Below are 13960 nucleotides of genomic sequence, written 5' to 3' on the forward strand. Positions count from 1 at the left end.
CAAGCCTTAATTCATTGTCAGCTTTAGCTGACCTGATACGTGCCCTGCAGGATCTGCAGACTGCATTATAATCTTCTTTAGATATGACTCCTTCTTTCCATTTGATAAACATTTCTTTCTTTCTTTTTAGCATGTGTTTAAGTGCTGTGTTCATCCATCCTGGTTTCCTTAAATGCTTCCCATTCTTCCTACTTTTCGGGATTGTTAACGATTGTGCTTTGAGAATCTCATTTTTAAAAAATTTCCCATCCTTCCTGGACATTTTTGTCCTTAAGGACATCCAGCCATTGGATCCCTCCTATTCTCTTTCTGAGTCTCTTAAAATCTGCCTATCTAAAATCTAACCTTGAAGTTTGAGTCTTCACATGTCTTCCTCCTCTAGTTATCCAAAATTCTATAATAGCATGATCGCTGCCTCCTAGGGTCACAGCCACTTTTATCTCCTCAACCATTTCCTCCCTGTTTATAAGGATTAGATCCAAAGTAGCAGATCCCCTTGTTTTCTCCCCTACCTTTTGGAAGATAAAGTTGTCAGCAAGAGAGGATAAGAATTTGCTTGACCTGTTAGTTTACTTGAGAGAGATTCCCAACAAATGTCTGGATAGTTGAAATCTCCCATGACCACTACGTCATATTTTTTGGAGAACTTGGTCATTTGATACATAAAGAGTTCATCCATATCTTCAGCTTGCCCAGGTGGCCTGTAGTAAATGCCTACAATGGTGTCCTTTCCGTTGTTCTCTCCTTGTATTCTGACCCAAACACTTTCCACAGAACTCGAAGTCTCTGCTTCAATCTCTCTGCAGATATACGCTTTTCTAACATACAATGCAACACCTCCTCCTCGTTTATCAAGTCTGCTTCTTGCAAATAAGTTGTATCCTTTTAGCCTTGCATTCCAATCATGTGTATCGTCCCACCAAGTTTCAGTGATTCCAGTGACATCATATTTCTTTTCCTGCGTTAGTAGTTCCAATTCTCCTTGTTTCTTGCCCATGCTTTGTGCATTTGTATAAAAACATTTTAGTTTGTGATTGGTTTCTCTTCCTCCCATATTTTTATTACTTAGATTTTTTTGTCTTTGTTCTTCCTTTCCACTTCCAATAGCAGAGATCTCAATAGTATTTGTCAGCTGTATGGCTTTTTCTGGCCTTTTGCTTCCCTTCCCATATTGTTCTAGATTAAAGCTCTCTTGATGAGTGTAGCAAGGCGACTTCCAAATACATGTTTTCCAGTCTTCGTAAGGGGCATCCCATCTCTAGCAAGTAGTCCATCATATAGGTAATTTATTCCATGATTCAGAAATCCAAATCCTTGTTGACAGCACCATCGAACTAGCCAGTTGTTTACCTTTAGAATCTTATTCCACCTCATTGCTCCATGGCCATCCACTGGGAGGATGGATGAGAAGACCACCTGCGCTCCCAATTCTTTCACTTTCTTGCCTAAGTCTTCAAAGTCACTGCAGATGGTTTCCAGGTCCTTTCTTGCAGGGTCATTTGTTCCCACATGTATTAGCAGGAATGGGTAGTGATTTGTAGGTCTGAAAAGTCTTGGTATCCAGTCAGACACATCTTTAATTTTTGCTCCTGGAAGACAGCACATTTCTCTTGAGGTTATGTCTGGTCTGCAGATAGCGGCCTCTGTTCCTCTCAACAGGGAATCCCCCATGACCACCACTCTCCGTTTTTTCTTCACAACATTTTCTTTCTCTATCCAGGAGGATTCTGAGGGCTTACAAGTTTATTCATTGTGGGCAAAGTCTTATCTTGCTGTATTTCTTCATGGTTCTCCTGTGTGAGAGCCTGGTACTGGTTCCTGAGCAGTATGGGTGCTGACTGCCTCTCGATACTCCTGCTTCTCTGGGTCACATGCTTCCATTCCTCTGTTTCATCAGGTGCAGTTCAAATTTCTTCTCTTCCTGTATCATGAAGAGATAATTCTCCTCTGTCTTAAGAACTCTTCACCTTCCTTAATGATTTTCAAGGTAGTTAACCTCTCTTCTAGATTTTGCAACTTTTCCTCCAACAGGGACACAAGCTTGCATTTCTGGCATGTGAAGTTTGGCTTTTCCCTGGCAAGTATGTGAAGATGTATCAGGATATGCAGCTCACCAAATGGCTCCTGGACTCTTCCATGTTCTTATTGTTAATGTGTTATGAAAACAGTGAAAAACGCTCCAAAATTCGGTTTACCGATATCCTCCTTTCAGCTCCAACGGCCAAAATCCAGTGTTCTTTGAGCTCGCGGAGACTCTTCACTTATCCCAAAATGCAGTGGGAATATGCAAATTATCTCCTCAGGACTCCTCCCCTGGTTTCATCTGTCAATGTAAATATAGGGTGCTTCCACGTTACTGATAGCACAAGGGCACTGGAAAAGTGAAATAACTCCTCGCCCCCAAAAGAAATATAGCAAATTCTGTGCTCCGAAATTTTAATGCTAGCCCCCCTTTCCCACCCCACCCCCGCCCTCCAGAGTTCTAGTGTGTGCCTACATCAGATTTACCATCCACATGTTTGTCAGGGGTATAACTTACAAAATGGGGTCACTTGAGTGCGGGTATTCTGCTCTTTTAGCATTTAGGGTCTCTGTATATGGAGTCCGCAAACTATTCTAGGAAAACCTATACTCCAGCAGTCAAAAAGCGCTCCGTCCTTCCCGAGTGTCGCCGTGTGGCTAAGCAGTACTGTACAGCCACATATGAGGTATTGCCACATTCAGCAGAAATTGTGGGCCACATTTTAGGGGCCAGTTTTATCCATTAACCCCATTTAAAATGTAAAATCTGGGGCTAAAACAAAATATTTGAGATAAAAATGTAATTATTTTTTCTTCACTGCCCAATGGTATAAAATTCTGTGACACACCCATGGTGTTAATATGATCATTGCACACCTAGAAGAGTTCACTGAGAGGTGTACTTTGTAAAATGGGGTCCTCAGGCTGTTATGGCACCTTAGGGGTTCTCCCAGTGTATGATGGCACCTGATGCAGATCACGTAAGAGAGGGAGCCCTCTCCCTCCTCAAGCCTTCTAAATGCTGTTATTTCTATGGATAACGACATTTAAGGGGTTAAAAAGCTGGGAATGGTGAGGGCAATGCTCCTGACAGTGACAGCCGAGGCTCTGCTATCACTTAAGCCAAGCTCCTGACGATGATGGTGAGGGCACAGCCCCTGGGCCCCGCACAATCGTCATGATGTTACTGTATGTCAGTGGTCGGGAATCCCTTCCCGATCAGGACGTATAGGTATGTCAAAGGTCATGAAGGAGTTACAATTTTAGCAGCAATTTTTCATATTTCCAAGGAAATTTAAAATAAACTGCATTTTTATGGACCTATTCACTTTTGAAGTGACTTTGAAGGGCCTTTTATTGTAACCCCCTAAAAATCACCCCAATTTAAAGAATGGAGGTTTCAAAGCATACAAGAAGTTTGCTATTCCTTGAGGTGCTTTGCATTAATGAAAATAGAAGAAAAAAAATTAATAATTCCATTTAGCCAAATTCCATTCAGCTAAAATGTTACTTCAGCCCTAATTTTTAGACTGCACAATTTATTACGCAATTTCTCCTGAATGCAGCATTACTCCTTGTATAGCAGACCCTAATATTGTATAGCTACTGTACGGTTTGGTACTCACTCGGCTGCGGCTGAGGTAGGCACAGGAAGCATTTTCATTGAAATCCAGGCTAGTTTATTCAGACAGCATAAACTGCTCAGGTAGCAAAACAAAAACACCCTTTTCCGGCACAAAGTGGAAATACAAAGTAAAATGTCCATACAATGTTGCGGGTTCGCCCGCTCAGGTCAGTTTCCAATCCTTAGGTCTTTAGCACAGACCAGCATCCTGGAGATCCACACATCTCCAGACACAGAATGACACAATTGGTCTCCATTTTATTTACCAAACCACGCCCCTGGGTTGGGGAGATGTGAGCAGCCATTCCCACCCATCTCTTATGACTGCTCGTAAAAGCGGCCCTCATACGACCTATTAACCCTTTCAGTACTATATGTGCTGGAGCATGCTTTTCTGGGTTTACATCACCGAAGCTAACAACCTCGAGGACCTGTCCGGTGGCCATCTTACATACCCTCCTCTGCCCAAAGCTGGCGGGCTTGGCTATCAATAAGCAAAAAAGCTCAAAATTCGAAAATCACGATACACATGAAGATTAGAAGAAGAATAATCAGTTCTGAGAAGGAAATGCATTAAGCATAACACTGTGTGTGTGTGTATGTATGTATGCATGCATATGTATGTATATATGTATATATATACATACATACATACACTACCTAGTCAGGATGCATGTTTAAAAAGGACTGTATAGATCAATCGGTAACTAAAACACAGAAAACCAATGATATAGAAACAAAAAGAAGACCAGAGTATGCTAAAATATAACAAATTTTAATGGATCAAGCTAAAATACGAATAGGGGTGGGAACAAAGCAACCAGGAGAAAGCGCTGAACAACATGTGTTTCCCACATGCAAATGTACAGTACAAATCAATGGAATATATACCATTGCCACTAGAATACATATATATACATACAGTGGGAATGGAAAGTTTTCAGACCCCTTTAAATTTTTCACTCTTTGTTTCATTGCAGCCATTTGATAAATTCTAAAAAGTTCATTTTTTTCTCATTAAAGTACACTCTGCATCCTATCTTGACTGGAAAAAAAACAGAAATCTAGAAATTTTTGCAAATTTATTAAAAAAGAAAAACTGAAATATCACATGGTCATAAATATTCAGCCCCTTTGCTCAGTATTGAGTAGAAGCACCCTTTTAAACTAGTACAGCCATGAGTCTTCTTGGGTATGAAGCAACAAGTTTTTCACACCTGGATTTGAGGATCCTCTGCCATTCTTCCTTGCAGTTCCTGTCCAGTTCCGACAGGTTGGATGGTGAACGTTGGTGGACAGCCATTTTCAGGTCTCTCCAGAGATGCTCAATTAGGTTTAGGTCAGGGCTCTGGCTGGACCAGTCAAGAATGGTCACAGAGTTGTTGTGAAGCCACTCCTTTGTCATTATAGCTGTGTGCTTAGGGTCATTGTCTTGTTCGAAGGTGAACCTTCGGCCAAGTCTGAGGTCCAGAGCACTCTGGAAGAGGTTTTCACCCAGGATATCTCTGTACTTGGCCGCATTCATTTTTCCTTCAATTGCAACCAGTCGTCATGTCCCTGCAGCTGAAAAACACCCCCATAGCATGATGCTGCCACCACCATGTTTCACTGTTGGGATTGTATTGGGTAGGTGATGAGCAGTGCCTGGTTTTCTCCACACATACCGCTTAGAATTATCATCAAAAAGATCTATCTTCATCTCATCAGACCAGAGAATCTTATTTCTCATAGTCTGGGAGTCCTTCATGTGTTTTTGAGCAAACTCTATGCGCACTTTCATTTGTCTTGCACTGAGGAGAGGATTCCGTCGGGCCACTCTGCCATAAAGGCCTGACTGGTGGAGGGCTGCAGTGATAGATGACTTTGTGAAACTTTCTCCCATCTCCCTACTGCATCTCTGGAGCTCAGTCACAGTGATTTTGGGGTTCTTCTTTACCTCTCTCACCATGGCTCTTCTCCCACGATTGCTCTGTTTGACTGGATGGCCAGGTCTAGGAAGACTTCTGGTGGTCCCAAACTTCTTCCATTTAAGAGCCACTGTGCTCTTAGGAACCTTGAGTAATGCAGAAATTATTTTGTAACCTTGGCCAGATCTGTGCCTTGCCACAATTCTGTCTCTGAGCTCCTTGGGCAGTTTCTTTGAGCTCATGGTTTTCATTTGGTCTGACATGCATTGTGAGCTGTGAGGTCTTATACAGACAGGTGTGTGCCTTTTCAAATCAAGTCCTATCAGTTTAATTAAACACAGCTGGACTCCAATGAAGGAGTAGAACCATCTCAAGGAGGATCACAAGGAAATGGAAAGCATTTGACTTAAATATGAGTGTCTGAGCAAAGGGTCTGAATACATATGATAATGTGATATTTCAGTTTTTCTTTTTTAATACATTTGCAAAAATTTCTACATTTGTTTTTTTTTTTCAGTCAAGATGGGGTGCAGAGTGTACTTTAATGAGAAAAAAAAATGAACTTTTTAGAATTTACCAAATGACTGCAATGAAACAAAGAGCGAAAAATTTGAAGGGGTCTGAATACTTTCCATACCCATTATGTATATGTGTGTATGTATGTATATATATATATATATATATATATATATATATATATAATACACATATAAATAAAACAATAAGAAACCAGGTGTATATCAATACAGACTATATGTATTAGATATGGGGAAAACATATGTACTACCTCTATCAGGGTGTAAATAAATATTGTGCAAAAGAACCACAGGATGCAAGAGAGGGGCAATGATGGAAATAGCTCCTGACGTATAAACTATTCCATAATAATAAACCAATATAGGCGGGTATAGAATAGTCTATAAACCTGTGTATGAGTCTGGAGTAGAGGGGGCATACAGTGCAGCGTCTCCACCCCGACACGCTATCAAGCAGTGGACCCTCGACAGAGCGTCAGCATTGCCATGCAGTTTCCCGGGCCTATGCTCTGCATGGAAGCTAAAATCCTGAAGGGCTAGGGACCATCTGGTCACTCCGGCATCGTTCCCCTTCTTGTCCCTCATCCACCTTAGTGGGGCATGGTCTGACACTAGCCTGAACTTCCTGCCTAAGAGGTAGTATCTTGAAGTGTCCAACACCCACTTGATGGCCTTTTCCACTATGGAGTAATTCTTCCCACAGGATGTCACATTCTGACTTAAATACATTATGGGATGCTCTTCCCCGTTCACTTCTTGTGATAGGACAGCACCCAGCCCGACATCTGACATGTCTGTCTGGACCACAAACTTATTTGAGAAATCCGGTGCCACCATAACTGTCTGTTTACACAGAGCTACCTTCAGTTCCGGATTACTTAGCTATAACCGACTTTGTCCCTGTAAGGAGGTCTGTCAAAGGGGCCGCTATCATGACGAAATTAGGGATGAACCGGCGGTAATAGCCCACGATGCCTAGGAACGCTTTGACCTGTTTCCCTGAGAGGGGTAGTGGCCAACTCTTCTTGATCACGTCGACTTTATTTGCGGCTTTATTTCACCTCTCCCTACGACATAACCCAAGTATTTGGTTTCTTCAATGCCCATGGCACATTTCTTCAGGTTTATAGAAAACCCTGCCTTCTTTAAAGAATCAAGTATCGCCTGGACTTTGCTCAGATGGCTTCCGCAATCCTGGCTATAGATCACGATGTCATCCAAGTAGGCTGCTGCATACTTCTTGTGGGGAGCTAGAATCAAGTCCATGGTCCTCTGGAAGGTAGCCAGGGCTTCTTGCAACCCAAACGACATCCTTGTGTACTAGAATCAACCATCTGGCGTTGAGAAGACCGTCTTCTCCTTGGCATCTTGGGACATGGGTATTTGCCAATTCCTTTAGCGAGGTCAAGGGTGATAATATACCTGGCTGGCCCCAACCTTTCAAACAGTGCATCTACACTGGGCATTGGGTAGGTGTCAAACTTCAAGACTTTGTTGAGTTTCCTATAGTCATTGCAAAACTGCCATTCTCTATCTGGTTTTGGCACTAAGACTATGGGACTGGACCAGCCACTCCTGGACTCCTCAATGACTCCCATGCTCAGCATCCGCTTCACCTCTTTTGCAATCACCTCTCGGTGGGCTTTGGGAATCCTATACGGCTTCATATTTACTTAGACATGATGACCCGGAAGAAACTCATGCTCTATGATCCGAATACACCCTGGTAGTTCTGAGAACAGGTCTCAGTTCCGCTGTAGCAACTCTCGGCACTGTGGCTTCTGGGCATGTGACAGCGACTCTGCCAGCTTGACTTCCTCCACGTGGGCTTTGGTCTTCGCCACCAAACAGGAGCTTCCACAAACTCCCTATGTCGCCATGGCTTGATCAGGTTGACGTGGTACACCTGGTAGGGCTTCCTTTTCCCTGGTTAGTGGACTCTATAGTTGACATTGCCAAGCTTTTCAAGAACTTCATAGGGGCCCTGCCACTTGGTCAGGAATTTGCTCTCCACCGTAGGCACTAGTACCCAATTTCCAAGGTGGAAGTGTCTCACCCTCGCCGATCTTTAGTACACACTTGACTGTGCCTCTTGTGCTTTGAGGAGGTGTTCTTTCACAATAGGCATCGCCTCAGCAATCCTCTCTTGCATCTGGGCCACATGTTCGATTACATTCCTGTAGGGTGTAGACCCCGCCTCCCAAGTCTCCTTTGCTACATCCAGGAGTCCAAGGGGCTGTCAGCTATATAACAGCTCAAATGGGGAGAAGCCAGTAGAGGCCTGTGGGACTTCTCTAATAGAAAACAGAAGGTACGGCAGTAGACAGTCCCAGCCCCGGCCGTCTTTCTCTACGACCTTCTTCAACATGGCCTTCAAGGTTTTATTAAACCTCTTCACTAAGCCGTCTGTCTGGGGGTGGTAGACTGAGGTCCTGAGTTGTGTGATTTGCAGGATTTTTCACAACTCCCTCATCCCCCTTGACATAAATGGGGTCCCTTGGTCCGTTAGGATCTCCTTAGGCAACCCCATTCTAGAAAAGATGTGGACTAGCTCCTGGACTATGCACTTGGCAGAGGAGTTTTGTGGTGGTACAGCCTCCGGGTAACAGGTAGCGTTGTCCAGTACCACCAAGATATACTGATGTGCTCTGGCGGACTTGACCAGGGGTCCCACTAGATCCATGGTGATGCGGACCTCAATGACAGGTAGTGGCACTAAAGGGCTACGGAAGTGAGCCACAGGGGAGGTCAACTGATAGGTGTGACAGGACCTACAGTAATTCACAATCTCTCGGTGACAACTGGGCCAGTAGACCCTCTGGAAGATTCTTTCCTGGGCTTTTTCTACCTCCAGATGACCACCTAAGACATGTGCATTGGCCATATCTAACACCCTGCGTCTGTACGGCCCTGGCACTAGTAACTGATCGATTACCTCTCTTCTGAGCTTCGTGACCTGACATAGTAACTCCCCAATTCCAGCAAAGTACGGATATCAGGTATCAGCCATAGACTCTTGAGCAACACCATTCAGAACAGTGACATTATTAAACACACCTTTTAGAGTTCAGTCCCTGAGCTGGGCGATTCCAAAGTTTCCCCACCTCCAGCTCAGGGATGCTGCTTCATCCTCACCCCCAACAAGCACATGAAAGGGAAAACTGTCGGTTGCGGCCTGCGACGAGGTTTCTTTAGGAGCGACCTGGTTGTGGTCTGGCAAACCCGGCTTCCTCCCTTTCTCCCACAAGTCCCAAAACAAGGCAAAGTCCTGCCCTATTATAACAAGGTGCAACAGGTCCTTGACTACGCCCACCACCACGACCACAGGGTAGTCCTTAGCGTCTCGATGGATACAGCAGATGTCCACTTTTTTCTGCAGAATCAGACGATGAGGAATTATGACCCTCACTAGGGTTACCAAACTCCCAGAATCGAACAGACCAGTCATTTGCGCTCCATTCACTGACACGGGGCATGCCTGCGGTCCCACGCCTCGTGGAGGGACAGCACTGCAGGCAGGATATGCAAAGTAGCGCCGTCCTGTGCTGCAGTCTACTGGCTCGTTGGTCATAGGGCAACAGGCCACTATTAGACCCGGGGTGTGACATCGCCAACAAATTAAGTTATTGGATGGGGCCTTTGGTAGCAACTCAGACCCCTCCTGAACTCTAGGATGCCCCCCAGATGTGGTTCTAGTTCCCCTCTTTTGGGTGTCCATCCCCCATGTTGGGAACCACAGTATGGAGATGCTGCCACCCCTTACTTCCCCAAAGCACTCTCGACCGCCTGGTAGCTTTCTACCAACCTCACAAGGTCATTGGCATTATGGGGATCTCCCTGGGCAACCCAGGATGGCACCAGCCTTGGAAGGGAGTGTATGAACCTGTCCATCACAATCCTCGCCACTATCTGTGCTGGAGAGGAAGATTCCGGTTGCAACCACTTTTGGACCAAGTGTAGGAGGTAAAACATTTGGGACCGGGAAGGTTTGTCACTGCAATAGGCCCAGTGGTACACCCGCATCATGTCAGTCAGAGTCACTCCTAAGCACGCCAAAATCTCAGTCTTCAACTTGGTGTACTCTTTTGCATCTTGCAAGGCCAAGTTATAATAGGCCTTCTGCTGTTTCCCTGTTAAATACGGTGCCAGAACCTCCGCCCACTGCTCTGGAGGCAATATCTCTCGCTCCGCCACCCTCTCAAAAATTGTCAGAAATGCCTCGTCCTCATCACCCGGGATCATCTTTTGTAAGGCTCTTCTTAACGTCTTCCTGGCAAGTGAGTCATCACTTGGACTTGGGGGTGGGGCGATTGAACTGCCATGGATTAACTCGGCTAGGAGGTTTATCTGCTGTTTGTACTGCTGCTGCTGCCACTGCTGCTGTTGATGCTGCCGGAGATTAACCTGCACCAGTTGCTTTATCAGCTCCTCCATGATGCCAGACGTCCCCTACTGGCTGACGGCCTTCACCCAAGACATAAACGGTTTCCTGTAGCAGTCACACTGCCCCTTGGGATTTGTGACTGTGCTTCTAGCACCAATTGTAGGGTTTAATACTCACTCGTCTGCGGTTGAGGTAGACACAGGAAGCATTTTCATTGAAATCCAAACTGGTTTATTCAGACAGCATAAACAAAAACATCCTTTTCCGGCACAAAGTGGAAGCACAAAGTAAAATGTCCACACAATGTTGCAGGTTCGCCTGCTCAGGTCAGTGTCCAAACCTTAGTACAGACTAACGCCTTGGAGATCCACAGGTCTCCAGACACAGACACTGAATGAGACATTTGGTCTCTATTTTATTTACCAAACCACGCTCCAGAGGTGGGGATATGTGGGCAGCCATTCCCACCCATTTTTTATGACTGCTCTTAAAACCGGCCTGATACGCCCTATTAACCCTGTCAGCAGTATAAGTGCTGGAGCATGCTTTCTCGGGTTTACATCACCGAAGCTACCAACCTCGATGATACATATTTCCCCTCAAGGACCTGTCCGTCAGCCATCTTACACTATATACAAGTCATTAAGGGTATACAAGTTTAAAGATTGCACATTTTTCAAAATTTTCAGAAAATTTGGAAAATTTTCATGAATAAAGACAAAACAACAGATCTGAATTTAAAGGTAGTAACAGGTAAAATGTTTTACAACAACAAAATCACAATCTCAGAATCACTGACAGAAGCATTTTAAAGTTATTACCGCAGAAAGTGACGTATCAGACTTGAAAAATGGGGCTGTCAGGAAGTTTAAGGCTGATTTACACGAGACAGGGTTAAGAAACATGGAATGGTATTGTGCAGTACATACCTATAGGTGAAGCATCATCTCCCTCAGAATCTTCCTCTGTATAGTAATGAAACACTTATTAGTAAGGGTGAAAAAATAATATATATATACATTATATATACAGTACAGACCAAAAGTTTGGACACACCTTCCCATTTAAAGATTTTTCTGTATTTTCATGACTTTGAAAATTGTACATTCACACTGAAGGCATCAAAACTATGAATTAACACATGTGGAATTATATACTTAACAAAAAAGTGTGAAACAACTGAAAATATGTCTTATATTCTAGGTTCTTCAAAGTACCCACCTTTTGCTTTGATGACTGCTTTGCACACTCTTGGCATTCTCTTGATGAGCTTCAAGAGGTGGTCACCGGAAATGGTTTTCACTTCACAGGTGTGCCCTGTCAAGTTTAATAAGTGGTATTTCTTGCCTTATAAAAGGGGTTGGGACCATCAGTTGTGTTGTGCAGAAGTCTGGAGGATACACAGCTGATAGTCCAACTGAATAGACTGTTAGAATTTGTATTATGGCAAGAAAAAAGCAGCTAAGTAAAGAAAAACAAGTGGCCATCATTACTTTAAGAAATGAAGGTCAGTCTGTTCGAAAAATTGGGCAAACTTTGAAAGTGTCCCCAAGTGCAGTGGCAAAAACCATCAAGCGCTACAAAGAAACTGGCTCACATGAGGACCGCCCAGGAAACGAAGACCAAGAGTCACCTCTGCTTCTGAGGATAAGTTTATCCGAGTCACCAGCCTCAGAAATCGCAGGTTAACAGCAGCTCAGATTAGAGACCAGGTCAATGCCATACAGAGTTCTAGCAGCAGACACATCTCTTCAACAACTGTTAAGAGGAGACTTTGTGCAGCAGGCCTTCATGGTAAAATAGCTGCTAGGAAACCACTGCTAAGGACAGGCAACAAGCAGAAGAGACTTGTTTGGGCTAAAGAACTCAAGGAATGGACATTAGACCAGTGGAAATCTGTGCTTTGGTCTGATGAGTGCAATTTGAGATCTTAGGTTCCAACCACTGTGTCTTTGTGCGACGCAGAAAAGGTGAACGGATGGACTCTACATGCCTGGTTCCCACCGTGAATTATGGAGGAGGAGGTGTGATGGTGTGGGGGTGCTTTGTTGGTGACACTGTTGGGGATTTATTCAAAATTGAAGGCATACTGAACCAGCATGGCTACCACAGCATCTTGCAGGGGCATGCTATTCCATCCAGTTTGCGTTTAGTTGGACCATCATTTATTTTTCAACAGGATAATGACCCCAAACACACCTCCAGGCTGTGTAAGGGCTATTTGACCAATAAGGAGAGTGAAGGGGTGCTACGCCAGATGACCTGGCCTCCACAGTCACCAGACCTGAACCCAATCAAGATGGTTTGGAGTGAGCTGGACCGCAGAGTGAAGGCAAAAGGGCCAACAAGTGCTAAGCATCTCTGGGAACTCCTTCAAGATTGTTGGAAGACCATTTCCGGTGACTACCACTTGAAGCTCATCAAGAGAATGCCAAGAGTGTGCAAAGCAGTCATCAAAGCAAAAAGTGGCTACTTTGAAGAACCTAGAATATAAGACATATTTTCAGTTGTTTCACACTTTTTTGTTAAGTATATAATTCCACATGTGTTAATTCATAGTTTTGATGCCTTCAGTGTGAATGTACAATTTTCATAGTCATGAAAATACAGAAAAATCTTTAAATGAGGTGTATCCAAACTTTTGGTCTGTACTGTATGTATTTAACAGTAAAATTATGTCAACAGATATCGCTAATCCACTGGTTAAATAACACAGAGGAAACAAAGGAATATGTTAATCAATAAGACAGTTCATACTCTGGATTGAGGCCATATGCCTGCCTCTCCTTCAATCTGTGTATTCTGTTGCCACCTCGCCTTTTCAAAGGAATAGACTCCAAGTAGCGTAATTGTGAAACGTTATGTCCGGCAGAAACAAGATGAAAGGGAACTGGCAGCATTGTCCTCTTACACCTAATGGTAGATTTATGCTGAGGTGCGCTTTTAAGGGGTTGTATACTAATATTTAAAATATGCCAAAGCGTTTTTATAATGAAAAGCAACTTCTTTATAATTACCTTCCTCTGTCAGTGAGCGGCGCTATCACTGGCCGCTCACAGGCAGCACGTGAACCCCCGCTGACGTCCCGTTTATTGAGGCGTGACTCAGCGCTGGGGTCCCCGTGGTGGCTTCTGGGTTGAAGGCGGGGTTACCCCACCGTGTCACACCCAGCATCCACCGCGCGTTTTCCCAATGAATGGGGAGAGGGACAGCATGCGGTGGATGCTGGGTATGACTTGAGGGGATAACCCCGCACACAACCCAGCAGCCACCATGGAACGCGGAAGAGAGAGACCCCCGGCAGCAGTCTGGACTTGTCGTGACATCAGCGGATGTCAGAGCCGGCTGCAGCCGGGGGTTAAGTGATGCCTGTGAGCGGTCAGTCATAGCGCCACTCACAGGCAGAAAAGGAAGAGGGAGGCAATTACAAAGAAGCAGCTTTTCAACATAAAAATGCTTTGCCATATTTTACATAGTAGTGGACAAC

This window comes from Phyllobates terribilis, unplaced genomic scaffold (assembly GCF_046119375.1).
Source record: "Phyllobates terribilis strain yellow unplaced genomic scaffold, ASM4611937v1 Scaffold_731__1_contigs__length_746402, whole genome shotgun sequence".
Lineage (NCBI taxonomy): Eukaryota > Metazoa > Chordata > Amphibia > Anura > Dendrobatidae > Phyllobates > Phyllobates terribilis.